Below are 15,215 nucleotides of genomic sequence, written 5' to 3'. Positions count from 1 at the left end.
TAACTACATCCCCAGACCTCTTTTTCTTTTCAGAGGTCCACTCAACCTGTAGTTATTATTAAAAGATTAACAGGGAAAAAACTCCAACAAAATGAAATTATTTTCAAAGAATATAAAATTCAAATATATTTTTATAAAAGTCTCCAAAAATATCAAGATTGAAATTGCTTATGTATTTCTTAAAACTTGTTTTTCTTTTAAATTATTCAAAAATCTAACTAAGTGGCTTGTTGGGGTTGTGGCTCAGTGGTAGAGTGCTTGTCTAGCAAGTGTGAGGCACTGGGTTCAATCCTTAGCACCACATAAAAAATAAATAAATAAGTGAAATAAAGGTATTATGTCCATCTACAACTAAAAATATATATTTTAAAAAATGTAACAAGTGGGAGAGTAAAAACTGTGATATTAAATTTTTAAATCAAAATTATTTAAATACATCTGATAGTATTCTTAAATTTAGTAGTCATGAAATATTTTCACTTAAATAAAATTACTAGAACTCAATGTCATTAGCTATCAATTTAAAAATTAAATATCATGTTTCATATATGTTACATCAACATTTACATGTATGGTCAGATACAAAATGAATTACTTAATATTTCAAATTTTTTCCCAGTAGCCATATTCCAATACAAATATTGTGAATACTGCAATAACTCAAGAGTACCTACAGAACCATAAACTGGAATATGCATACAGCAAGAAATGTATTCTTGATATTACTAGAAAATGACTTTGGTGTGTAAAAATCCTTTGAATCTTTGCTAACAGAAAGAATATGAGAAATTCATTTGCCTTTTTTCTTATCTAAGTCACTCTGCTGCTCAAATCTTTACATACTTTAAAGCTGTGTGTATCTCAACTCATTGATCTTCACAACATTCTGATAGCTGTCTTTTGTTTCGAGGACACAGAAGTACAAAGCATTCCCCTAGGGAAGGTATGTAGAGAATGATATTAGAAGAGCAGATGTTTAAGGTCCCAGTTCCCATTATGGTAAGGTTGAGTGTCTGAGCAAACAAAGGAATCCATTTCTTCTTTTAAATGTATGTTTACATAGGGGTCCTTTAAAATACTGCCCAGGTATAATTGCGATACTGGATCTTTCCTTTTCAGTGAACCCTAGTTAAACATTATTTAATATGAACCATTTCAGCCATGTATGTGGCCTATCAATTTGGAAGATTGTTATGATGGATTTTTGTTGGGGATGCAAATCAAGTCAAGATAGAGCCTGGCAGTTTGCCAGGAGGAGTGGTTTGTGAAGCAATGCTAGCGAGCCATTAAGATGATGAGGATTCCTTAATGACTGACTGCTGTATCTAAATGATGTTAATTGAGTTAAGCTGTGTGTAATTAGTTGGGTATATGTACCTCTGCTGTCTGGCAGAGAAGCGGCTTCTGCTACCTCGGGTGCCCGCTACTTTGAGTTCTCGCTCAGTTCCTGCTGAGTTCACTCACAATAAAGTAGTTCCCGCTTCAACCTTCAAGTTGCTTGTCACCTCTAGGTTATTTAACCCAGCCGGACTACAGCAGATTTTCCCCTTTTCTGGTGACTTCTTATATTAGTTTTCTATTGCCGATTAACAAATTACTACAAATTTAGTAACAAGACAACACACATTTATTATTTTATAGTTTTTGTGGGTTTGGAGTTTGGGCCTGTCTTATATGGTCTTCTGGGTCAAGGATTTTCAGCTCAAGGTCTCACAAGTCTATAATCAAGGTGTAGTGGATGTCTTAATCTGTTTTATGCTGCTGTAACAGCATGCCCAACACAAGGTAATTAATATAGAGCAGAGATTTATTTCTTGTAGTTCTGGAGGTTGCCAAGTCCAAGAGTGAGGGGCTAGCATCTTTTTTTGGTTCCGGGGATAGAATCCGGGGGTGTTTAACCATTGAGTCACATACCAAATCCTTTTTTCTTATTTTGAGGAACGGTCTTGCTAAGTTGCTTAGGGCCTCACTAAATTACTGAGGCTGGCTTTGAACTTGCAGTCCTCCTGCCTCAGCCTGCTGAGTTGCTGGGATTACAAGCGTGTGCCACCATGCCTGGGGAGGGGCTAGCATCTTGTGAAGGACTTCCTGCTGTGTCAAACATAGCAGAAGGTATCATATAGCAAAAGCATGCCAAACAGCAAGAGGAAACTAAATTCAATTTTATAACAGAACCAGTCTTGCTATAATGACCCCAATCCTGAGATAATGACATTAATCCATTTATGAAGCTTGAGTCACATGACTTAATTACCTCTTAAAGATACTTTTTATTTTGAGACAGAGTCTCCCTAAATTGCTGAGACAGGCCTAGAACTTGTGATCTTCCTGTCTCAGCTTCCCAAATTGCTGGGATTACAGGCATGCACCACTATGCTTGGCTAAGATCCCACCTCTTAATGCTGTTGCACTGAAGGTTAACTTTCCAACACACATTTAAATGACAGCATCTGAGCTGCATTTTCATCTGAAGACTGATAGGTGATGAATCTGATTCTAAGTCTTTCAATTTATTGGCAGAACTTATTTCCTCATGGCTACATATGTGATTGAGAGCCCTGGTATTTTTTCCTGGCTGTTGGCTGCAGTCTGCTCTCAGGTCTTAGAGGTCACCTGAAGAACTGATAGGCCACCTGTAGTAACTTTCTGCGTGGTCTTATTCAACATGGTTGCTTTCTTTAAGCCAGCAAGTAAAATCTTCCTCCTTGGGAAGAGTCCAGTTCCTTTTTAAAGTATTTTTTAATCAGATCAAGTCAGGTGTGCCCAAGATAATCACTTTTTTTGGTTTGCTCAAAATCAATGTATTTAGGATTTTAATTGCATTTGCAAAATTCATTCATTTTTGTCATGTTCTCTTGGCTAAAAGCAAGTCCACATTTAAGGGGATAGAATTATGTAGGGTGTGAATACCTAAGGGTAAGAGTCATATGTGTCATCTCAGAATTCCAACAACCCTATTCTCAAGAGTTGTTTCTTGAGTAGTCCCAAGTTTGCCTGCTTAATACCTCAGTGAACTTCTCTGTAAATTAGAGTACAATAATAGAAATTATTAGGTTGTGGTTGATTCATCTTCTTTATTTTGCTTTTTCTTTGGTGGTAGTGGGGATTGAACCCAGGGCCTCATACATGCTAGGTGAACACATTGACTGACCTACATCCTGAATTTTTTTTTTTTTTTAGTTTAAGTTGCTCGGGCTGGTCATGACCAACCTTAGCCTCCAGAATACCTGTGATTACAGGTGTGTGCTACCAGGCCCAGCAAAGGAATTCTCCTTTTTGATTTCTATGTATATATGGTACTGGGGATGTAATTCAGGGAGTTATGTATGCTGGGTAAACACTCTACTACTAGGCTATATCCCCTCATCAGAGTAAGGAAAATGCAGATACAAATTGTGCAAGCTTAGTTATTACTACTCCTGTAAGTAATACAACTACTGTTATAATCACTCTTAGCTAATATTTGTTGAGCTATTACTCTATATCCAGTATAATTCCAAACATTTTTTGGAATTTAATCTTCATCATAACTTTACCAGATCAGGGCTATTTTTATCATCCCCATTTATATATAAGGAAATATTATTTGTATAAAGAATTTCAGAAAGCAAACCAAGTAAGAAGCAGAGAAAGAATTCCAGTTTAGGTAGTAAGACTTCAGAGACCCGAAAGCATTAGTTTAGGCCTTATTTTATAGCAGTCTTGCATTACTTCATGATGATATAAATACTCAGAAACATGTTATCATAAAATTACCACTTTGTGAACATCACAATATATTCACACTAATCTAAATGGTAGAGGTCACTTATTGTGACCTCTTGATGCAATCAAGATAAATACAAGATAGAAATGGATGAGGCTGCTGCTGGTATTAAAGGGCAGACTTTTATAGTAAATCCTTTTTTGAACACCAGTACTGTAAAATAATGATAACAAGTAGAGTATAATAAATGCATAAACCATTAAGTAATTTCTTTTTCATTATCAAGTATTATTACATATAATTATATGAGCTATACTTTTATATGACTGGCAGCACAGATTTGTTTACACCTACATCACCACAAACACGAGTAATGCATTGTGTTATGATGTTCAGATATCTATGTCATAGGTGACAATCTTCGGTTCCATTATAATCGCATATGTGAACCACTATAAATTTGGTCTGTTGACAGAAATGTTATGTGATTCAAGACTTTGTTTAGAAACTTCAGTTTTTCTCTTCATCTGTTTCATTTTTGAAGATTATACTTTTTTATTTTTTTGAAAGTTCTCTCTTTTGGGCTGGGGATGTGGCTCAAGCGGTAGTGTGCTCGCCTGGCATGCGTGCAGCTCGGGTTCGATCCTCAGGACCACATACAAACAAAGATGTTGTGTCCGCCAAATACCAAAAAATAAATATTAAAATTCTCTCTCTCTCTCCCTCTCTCTAAAAAAAAAAAAAAAAAAAAAAAGTTCTCTCTTTTAAAAAAATTTCTACAACTGAAAAGTTTGGTTTTACATTTATTATTTTCACCTTTCTTTCTTTCTGTGAGGTTCTATGGTCTCAATTTATTCTAGCATCTTTTTTCAAGAAGAATGATATTTGGCCTGATGTAATAAGAACGTAATTGTAGATAAAATATTGAAATCCTTCTGTACTGATTGGTAAGTAGCTGCCCCATTCCTGAATATGTCTTCTTCCCCTTATCTGCCTTAATCTACAACTGAAGAACTTTGGACACCCTCACAATCCTACAACTAAAAGATTAACATCTGACAAAATAAGGTATCTTCGACTTCTTTCATTTTTATTGGGAAGTGCCTAGTAAGGATTGATAAACATTTTGAGTATCCTACCTACAAGTCAAAGTCAAGCGTTTTTTCATTCTTTATTACTTTGTACCTTTTGTTTTACCTAACTTGAATTATCTTTCTTTTTTATGTAGTCTGGCAGCTTTTAAAAATTTTGCAGCATAAAGACAGTTCAACTATCATCTCTGTGAAATCTGGTATGTATGTGTATGGGGGCAGTTCCTGAGGACAGAACCCAGGGCCTTGTGAATAGTAGACAAGCCTTTCTGCCACTGAGCTACACTCTCTGTCCCTCTGTGAAATTTCCAACATACTATGAGAAAGATTTAAGTCCTCTTGTTTTATATATTCTTATATTTAATACATACTTCCATGATATTAATGATCTCAAAATGTTTGTGTGTGTGTGTGTGTGTATATATATATATATATATATATATATATATATATATATATATAACTCCTTCCCCTATTAGAGGCACCATCATTTACTCTGGGTATCTCCAGCACCTAGAATGTGTGACTGCATTATTAATACTATTATTGTCAGTGAAAAAATGGTTAGATCCATCAGTAGGTAGTATATCTGAAGAGAATGGAAATGTGTGGTTAAGGACATCTGGGAAAACTCAAAGCCAGTAAAATTGTTTATTTGGAATCTTTGAGAGATAAGTCTCTAATATAGGCATATCTAACAAAACTGATAGTTATTTTTCCCTTTGCTATTAGCACAGGCAATTGAGAACAGACTATTATAAAAATGATTTTTTAAATTTGCTTACAGAAGACATACCAAGGGAAACCAATCCCATTTTTCTTTTTATTGTAGAGTGATTCTTTTACTATTGAGTACCCATGTACTAAACAAATGATAATAAATGATAATTTAGTATAACTGAGCATCTATTATTTCTTGAGCACCTATATACTATGTTCTATACTAAGTACTTTACAAAGTTCAGCAATTAAGCAATGCAAATCTATTTGTGTTATTTCTGGACTTAAATGAGTCATCATTGCTCTCAAGATAAAGTTCAGATTTTAGGCAACAAATTTATGTAAGGTAACTTCTTCTAGAAAGGCTTTTCTGATTTTTCAAGTCCAGATTAGGTGATACTCTTGAAAGCCACCCTATATTTCAAGCAATTGAAAGGCCTAAATTATGAAAAAAAAAAGTATTAACTACTTGGTGCTAATTTTTTCTTAGGTACAAAAATTTCCTGTTTGCTCTTCTGTCTCCTTCACCAAAGTGTAGAATTTTTTCTTCTTCTTGTTCTTTTTTTTTTTTTTTTTTTTGAGATAGGTCTCACCACGTTGCCCAGGCTGGCCTTTAATTCCCTATTCTTCTGCTTAAGCTTCCAGAGTAATTGGGATAACTGGTATGAGCTACCATGTCAGTTCAGAGTACAGATTTCTTGAGGACAGGCACCTGTCATAGTTTTGGAACACAGTGATTGCTAAATAATGAACAAATGCATTAATTTAATAAAGAATTACATTGAAATTGTTTACGATCTAATATTTTTCAGTCCCCTTTTGGCTTGAAACACATTTATGTTTATTAGCCCATTGAATCGAGTTGAATTATAATTTTTATCACCATTTTAGAGATGAGAAAACTGAGTAACTCACTATTCTGAAGAAGAGGCAAGAAGCGCAGTACTTGGAAATAAATCCAGATCTCTCGACCATTAGGGTAGCGACTGCTCTTGGTTAAGGTTTGGTCCCCAGCCTCCCATATAATTGAAAGGGATGGATACAACTTCCAGTGTACCAAGGTATGAATTGAAGTACTCACTCCCTCATAGAATATCTGAAAATAAGGGTGCCTCCTCCATTCCCTGGTTATTAACACAGTTCAAGTATATTTTGTGAATTAAAAAAACAAAACAAAACATGAATAAATCAATGTACCCCAGCCTCTTTTGAAATTCTTTCCACTTTTCAACTCTCACCTACTTCATTCCTTCCCTTCGGAAGCCTCATAGAGGGCGCTCATCAAGTGCTACTCACTGATGGAGGAAGCTCCACTCAAAAACACTCCTCATAGTGCAACTAAAGGCACAGCGCCACCATCTCAGACTTAATTCTCTTTTCCACGACAGGAGGCGGGGCTAAAGTCCCTCATTCAAATAAAAAACTAGGAGATTTGCATGGGGTATGACCAGTCCTTGCGCTTATTGGCTAATAACACAGTGGGCGGGGTACATATTACGATCCGGGAGCTCCGCCTACATTAATTTGCATAACGGCCCCGGCGCGTGCAAGGGAGAAGCGGGTTTGTTTTTGAATCTGCGGAGGCGGCGGCAGTGGCAGCGGCGGCGCGGCGACTGAAGCGCGCGAGATTGAGGCGGCAGCGCTGGGGACGGCTGCTCGGGACGGCTCTGTAGGAAGGAACGTGGTTGCCCCCTCCCTCAACTCCCGCCCCCCAAGGTATATGTGAATCCCAAGGGCTGTTCTAAGAACATTTTCTTAAATTACTATTGTATTTCTGAAGACTCAAGACCGCATTATGGCGGCTGCGGGAGTTGTGTTTGCGCCTGCGCGGTTGCGGAGCTGCGGGCGGGCGCTGCATGGGAGCACGTGATCTTGCGGGGTCGGGCTCTAGCTGCAGTTGTGCAGCTGGCGGGGCGGTGGCTGCGCAAGCGCAATATTCATTTTCAAGATCTAATGTTCTTGTTGGACGCCATTTGGGTTCTAGATTTAATTTTCTTCATTCTTGAGGGGTTTCGTTTTGTTACTCTGCAATTCCTACAGTTTCAAGGAAAACGTTCTGTTATGTTGTACCCTTATACCGGCCTTCAACCCCTCTCTTTTTACTTGATTCTGAGACGCTGTGGATTAAATTTTATGTGAAAATTGTCACTTGTGGTTCTCGGTTGAATTTCACGATTAGGGTATTGTGGGACTAAAGTTTACGTTTAGGGAGATAAAGATCGGCACCTAGTGGTGTTCGCACGGGAAGTGCATTTATTTGAACTGCATTTTTGCAAATACATTTTTAACCCTGTTTTTACCAGTTTGGTTATCAAGGATTGTGCACTATTTACGAAATAGAATTTTAATTTTGGAAATATTGGGACAGTGAAGGAATATAGAAAGTAGTTTAAAGTGAAATCTCAATTATTCAATTTTTTATTTTTTAAAAAATTTGATCCCAAGTCAGTGAAGTTTTAATTTGAATATTTGTATGCTGAACATCTAAATTTTACATGTTTTCAGTACCTTTGATCAGTTGTCCATTACTGTTTCAGTTAATTATTGTTAACTCTTGAAATTAGTTCATATTCTTTACATTTTGTTTGTGATGATATGTAAGCCATAATACTTGGTAAATTTTGGTGATGAAGAATTTTACAAAGAATATCGAGTTATTGTGGCCTTAATGAAGAAATTGAGTGGACCATCAAAAAAAAAAATGTCGATTTTAAACATATCAACAGTACTGTATATATGCTTATGAGATATAGTCGTGTTTGATTTTTTAAATTGTAGATGTGCTTCTGTCTTTTTTTGTTTGTTTCTTAAGATAATTTTTAAGTGCCACTGGTTCTAGTTTAAAATGGTAGTGTCACTATATTTAGATCTTATATAACACACCTGGGGGAAGTTATATAAGCTTTGATATGTTTCCCCCTTAGTGTAAATTGCTGCTTATTAGGCTAAAAACTTACAGTTTCATAAATTTCATTTGTTCATATGTACAGCATTTGGTTTCTTGGTTCGTTACATGAGCTAAGTTTGAATCATTCTACTGGCAAAAGAAGTGGTTATGGCTTTATACTCTTGGTTTGTTAAATGCATCTTTATTACCCAGAACAAATATCTGAAGTATTAACTAGATGTAATTGAAAGGAGTACTTTTGGTTGGTAGATTTTTTTAATGATGTCACATGAGATGGAATGGAGTAATAAAAAAGATTTTTCTTTTTTCTCAACAGAATCTTAATTTGTTCTAATGTAATTCGTGGACCTCTGTTGTTTTCTACACAAAATGAAGGCAGTCTTCACTCTTTTATGCTTCTGAGGTGGTTAACTTCCACTCCCTACATGCATGTTATTTCAAGTGTTTTAGAGTTGAAAGTATGTGTGTTTTCTGTGTCTGTGTATGTATACATAATAGGTTAAGAAAATAACTTTGATCTTAGGGCAAAGGTATAGTTTTTCACTTCCACAAAAATGAAATTCTTTGGTTTATACATTTAAGCTTATGTTTTCTTTTGAATATACAGATGATTGCATCTTGAGTTTATATCGAAGGTCATAAGGGGTACTTGAAGAACTTATACAAGGTAAATATTGATAGGACAGTTTTGCTCATGTTTCTTAGAAGGCATATATAACTATTAATGTAGTAAGATTAATGAATTGTCTGAGGATCAACTATTTGTTCTTTAATACTGTCAGAAACCAAGCATATTTTGAAATCAGTTTTGTGGTTATGATGCCACAAGATTTTGACATATAAAGAATATATAAATGTTTAGATTAGCTTCCTTGAGGAATGAACACTTAGCTAGGGAAGTTACTTAAAAATCTCATGCAGTTTTATAAATTTTATTCATAAAATAGTTTAGAAAAAACAGATTTGAATGATTCAGCCGTAAACCATTAAAATTGTATTTTTCTTTATGATTTGAATGTGATGTGTATAAATATTTTTAATGTAGTTATTATGGAACATTTGGGAAATGTTAAAAATAGTAACATTTGGAAATAAGCACTCTAAATAGTCTGGTGATTTTGAGGACTGCTTTTTGCATGGTTGATCAACCTATGAATGTCACTTAGCTTTTCATTGGGACCATAATTTAATTTCTACTCTTTTTGTGTGTGTGTGTGCAGTGTTGGGCCATGCATGTGCTAAGCACACACTTTACCACTGAGTTCTACCACAGCCCCCCAATTCCTGTTGTTTTAATTTAGTTCTATGAGTATTTCCCCATTTTACTGTTTTCTAAAATGTTCTCATGATAATACCATATTGTGAAAATCCCCCAAATTACCAAATATTCTTTCAGACATGTTTACAAATGGCCACATGTTATTATCAATTTAATAAGAATGTACTGTGATTTATTAAGCTTTTATCTTTTTTGACCATTTTGTTGCTCATTTTTCTATTATAAATAATGCTATAGCGAACATCCTTCTATATGAGTCATATTCTGTAACTTAGAATATTTCTTTGACATTACAAATTGATAAAACCCTTTGCACAAGTGTTTCCCATATCTCTCTCAGTTAGGCAGGTGAAAAATATAGTAGTAGCTTACTAACTTTTTTTTTTTTTTAGTACAAGTAATAAGGTTGACCTTTTAAATATTTTATATTTGTATTTTTTGTCAATTAGCCACTTGCGATCCCCCCCCACCATGGTGGTTGTTAATGCTTTTTTATTGTTGTTATCGTTGGTAACAGCTGTTTATGAATGTTAGTCCTCAACTTTTTGTATTTGTTGCAGTAATTTTTAAAATTCCTTTAGTTTTTCACCTTTTAAGTTATTTTTGATTTTATGTGTTTTACATTTTTATTTTATTTTATTTATTTTTTTTAAAGAGAGAGGGGGTGGGGAGAGGGAGAGAGAATTTTTTAGTATTTATTTTTTATTTTTTGGTGGACACAACATCTTTGTTTGTATGTGGTGTTGAAGACCTGGGCCGCACTCATGCCAGGCGAGCATGCTACCGCTTGAGCCACATCCCCAGCCCCAATATTTTAATTTTACTAATAAAGTTTTACACATAAAGTTTTACATTTCTATTTAGTAAAATTCACTGCCTTTTTCATTTATGACTTCTTTTAGAACTGCTGTGTAGATAAAATGTTACTTATTGTGAGATGAAGTAAATATTCCTTTATTTTGTTAATTACTTCTGGAACTTAAATTTTTTGGAAGTTTTAATGAACTTTTAAAAATACTTTTAAATTTACATGGACATATATATATATACATATATATATATATATATATACATATATATATATATATATATATATGTATTTTCACGTATTGTGTATAAAGGTGGGTTGCTAGGAACTATTTTTTTAAAATGTCCAGTTTTCTCCAAATTTTATGTTGTTGATTCATCACTTGCTTTGGTTGCTTCTCTGATCATAACTTATGTATTATGTTTGAGTGAACAAGTATGTTCATTTTTACTTGAGGTCCATTGGCCCTTGGGGGTTCTGTAGATACTAGAGAGTTTCCCAGATTCCTTGCTGTATGCTATTTTATGTGAGTGTGATATGTGCATTTTTCTGGGTAAAAAGTTAGCTTTTCAAAGGAATATGTAATATAAAATCTAAAAACAGATTAACAACCAATGCTTCAAGAACTTATTCTTAAAGCAGGATTGCATTTTTTAAAAATTTGCAATGGACTATGCATTATATAACTATGTGTTTGTGATGCTATATGCAATACAAATTTACTCACAATTCCTCTTCACAATTTTCTTACCTAATCTTATGTGTTTGGCTTTACAGATGAGTTTTAGATTCATTTGGTTAAAATTTTTAAAATGCCAGTTAATGATTTTGTCCAGAATTACATTACATCTATAGGCTGGGATGAGGCTCAGTAGTAGAATGCTTGCCTAGCACGTATGAGACCTTGGGTTCAATCGTCAGCACCACCAAAAAACCAAAACCAAAACAATAACAACAGAATTTATTAATTCTAAATTGGGGTAAATCTTTGTATTTATTTTATATTATATTATTTTCTTTATTCAGGAATATGGTATACTTCCTATAACCCCTTCCCCCCAAACGTACTGTTTATAGGAGTGTTGGAAAAATTTGTGATACCTATGACTTTTTTTTTTTTTTTTTAAACCCAGGGGCACTTAACCACTGGGCCATATCCCCAGCCCTTTTTATCTTTAAAAATTTTGAGACAGGGTCTCACTAAGTTGCTTTGGGCCTCGATGAGTTGCTGAGCCTGTCCTCGAACTTGTGATCCTCCTGCCTCAGCCAGTTGCTGGGATTACAGGTGTGTGCCACCACCATCCTGGGCTACTATCTATGACTTTTTAATGTTATTTTACTGTTTTCCTGGTGCTGATATGTTAATAGGGATGAATTATGTGGGGCCATTAGGTCTATATTTGTTTGAAATCTGCATTTAAGATGATGTGACATGAAAGTAATACCAGTATGAAGTTAGAATTTAGAAAAATAGTTTTTAAAATGAAGTATAATAGAATATTTGAACCATAATCTTTGTTTAACAGATTTTTTTTTTTTTAATAGTGGAGGAATTTTGATGTTATCTGATTCCTTTCTGGCCAAGATGGGGGTCTAATCTCACAATAAAGATAAAAATTATTTTACTTTCTTTGACAGCATTTAATTGTTACATTTTTCTCATAAGGATCATTCCCTAATTAGCATGAATTCATTCTCCATTAAATCTCTATGCTGATTGCAGGGACTATTATTATTTTGGCAGTATGGGGGATTGAACCCAGGGCTTTACACATGCTAGGCAAGTGCTCTACCATTGAGTTATATCCTTGGCCCTTTCAAATTTATTTTGTGATAGTATGTCACTAAGTTGCCTAGGCTAGTCTTGAATTTTCGATCTCCCTGCCTCAGCCTTTGGAGCATCTGGGATTACACATGTGCCACGTGACCAGCTACAAATATTATTCTTGATTAGTAATGATGTATTTTATTTGTAATTCTACTTTTTTATCAGAATGGAAAGAGTCAGGTTATTGGGTTGAGGATGTCGCTTAGTAGTAGAGTGCTTGCCTAATTTAGGAATTAGTATTTTCAGAGCTGAATCAGTATTTATAGCATGCTCATTATGGCAATTGATGATCTTATTAATGATTATGTATCTTAGTGAGGCCCTATATCCAATCACTGGTAACAAGGGAGAAAAAGAAAAAAGTCAGATTATTGCCAAAATACCAGTTTTATTTTATTGTTAACTTGAAAATTAATGAAATCTTGAAAAGAAAAAATCAAGGAAATAAAGATAGAACTCAAATGTAAAATATTATTGGCTTCAAGAAAATGAATCCTGTGGATATATACCAAATGTCAAGATATTGGTTTTTCTTAAGCATTTAATTCTTTTTAATGAAAAATTGCTGTCTTTGGGTCTTTTCATGCAAATTTAATTATAAAGATTTGGATGTTTTACTTTTTTGTGTGACCTTTGGCCTTAGTTGAAAACTTTTCCAAGTTCTGGGAAATTATAATTCTTTATTTTTCAGACATAGAAGAGAAGTAGCAAATTAGAGACAGTACTACTAGATAAATACTTATGGGTATAGGGGCAAGATGATGGCTAGTATCATGCCAGTAAAAGAGGATCATGTTTCAAATGTTATAAATTTAGCAAGAATGTTATAAATTTAGTTGTGAGGCAATTTGGGAATTAGTATTTCCAGAGCTGGATTAGTATTCATAACATGTTCAATGTGGCAGTTGATTATCTTATTAATAATGATTGTGAATCACAGAGAATATTTAGTTAAGTTCAACCTATTTAGAAGCAAAGTAGTGTGTAATTTTGTTGAGGTGTTTTTGTTGTTGCTGTTTTAAGTGTTGTGAGGCCTATGGAAAATTCATATATTGGCAAACCTAGTTTTTCAAATGTAGGAAGAAGTTTAAGGCCTTTGAATTCCTAACAGTTGTGGGCATATCATAAATAAAAATTAGGTGATGTTTTAACACTATTTGAACAGATTTCTAAAATATCATTAATTAGCTCTGGGAAGCTATAGTTCTTTTCTCTTTCCTAGAAAACTCAAGAGGTTACCCAACCATTAGTGGAGCTTCTGATTCATAATCCTTAACCCATTTGACCCTCTGATGTTTTCTTAGAGAGCCCAAGACCTTAAAAATTATTTTGTAGTATTGTTTCTTTCTTCTCTTTTTTATCTTTAAAACCTTTTATTTATAAACTTTAATTCAGCAAAGGTGTGTATGTGAAGATTGGGGAGAGGACATCCCCCTGGAATGGATGAGGGCCACCAGAGTCAGGAGAGAAGCTGGTGGCCCAACCAGTCAGGGCCAGTGCACAGGGTTAGCATGTAGTATTTCTCAGATTGTGCTGCAGTACACAGAGTAAATAAGGCATTTTAGTTTATTTCTGGCATTTTAGTTTGTTCAAAACAGAAGTGAATTACACAAAATTAAACTTTTGTTTCTTAGTGGAGACAGAGTGAATGCTAGGAAACATTTTCTGTTTAAGAATGAGTGGACCAGGACTACTAGTGCTTATGAGTGTTTCTAGTTTTGAATTTTTGACATTGGATTTTTGTGTCTTCAAGAGAATGATTGAAACATCTTGTTGGTCACATTTCAAAAACATATGAAAGTTCTTTTTCTTTCTTTCTTTTTATTTATATATGACATTGGAATACATTACAATTCTTATTACACATATAGAGCACAATTTTTCATATCTCTGGTTGAATACATAGTATATTCACACCAATTTGTGTCTTTATACCTGTACTTTGGATAATAATGATCATCACATTCCACCATCATTAATAACCCCATGCCCCCTCCCTTCCTCTCCAACCCCTCTGCTCTATCTATAGAGTTCATCTGTTCCTCTCATGCTTCCACTCCCTATCCCACTATGAATCAGACTCCTTATATAAAATCTTTACCCCTCACACATCAGATAGAACACTAATCTTTAGGGTATATAAAGAACCCAAAAAGTTAAACACCAAAAATAACGAATAACCCAATCAATAAATGGGTCAAGGACCTGAACAGACACTTCTCAGGTGATGATGTACAATCAATCAACAAATACATGAAAAAATGTTCATTATCACTAGCAATTAGAGAAATGCAAATTAAAACCACTCTGAGATTTTATCTCATTCCAGTCAGAATGGCAGCTATTATGCATACAAATGACAATAAGTGTTGGAGAGGATGTGGGGAAAAACATGTGGAAGTTCTAAGGGTACACGCAGATAGTGCTTTTCTGAGAATCTTTTTAATTATATCTATATAAATGTGAAACTGTGGGAAATGAGGATAATATATTAACTTTGCATTCTGAAATATTCACTTATTCATGCCTTTAGTTTCATTGTTCAGAATATTATAATAATTGTTCTATTTTGTGTCTAATACCTGAGAATAACTAGCTGTAGACACTTTAGTTAGGAAGAGAAGCCATTTGTGTGATGGTGATATGTGATAGTAGTATTTATGTTTATGTGATCTTTCCCCCCTTTATTTGTGTAGCTCTGTGCTACTTTCAGGAACTACTGTCTTAGTTGATACTTAGGAATTATATGTCCATCATTCCATGGTACTTTTATATTCTAATAAGAAATTTGAATTGTCTGTTAGAATAGTGATTCCCAGAACTATCAAAACTATAAAAGGATCTGTCCTTAGGTGAGTAATTCTGAAAGATAATG

At 34.4% G+C, this 15,215-nt stretch overlaps 1 protein-coding gene across 3 annotated transcripts in view; it reads left to right on the top strand.

Annotated features, from left to right (window-relative positions):
• Positions 1–7,095: 7,095 nt before the first annotated feature.
• Atf7ip (activating transcription factor 7 interacting protein) overlaps positions 7,096–15,215 on the top strand; it is a 107,065-nt gene continuing 98,945 nt past the window's right edge. For 2 of the 3 annotated variants that reach the window (XM_027955929.3, XM_027955930.3), the window contains exon 1: positions 7,096–7,233. The gene's annotated coding sequence lies outside the window, so the exon portion shown is untranslated. Of the gene's footprint in view, positions 7,234–9,055; positions 9,093–15,215 lie in introns of those variants that run through there. The other variant, XM_071610125.1, reaches the window with a different exon arrangement.

The sequence above is a fragment of the Marmota flaviventris genome, chromosome 3 (assembly GCF_047511675.1).
Source record: "Marmota flaviventris isolate mMarFla1 chromosome 3, mMarFla1.hap1, whole genome shotgun sequence".
Taxonomy (NCBI): Eukaryota; Metazoa; Chordata; class Mammalia; order Rodentia; family Sciuridae; genus Marmota; species Marmota flaviventris.
The sequence above is the reverse complement of the archived record's forward strand: the minus strand, read 5'-3'. Positions and strand labels throughout refer to the sequence as shown.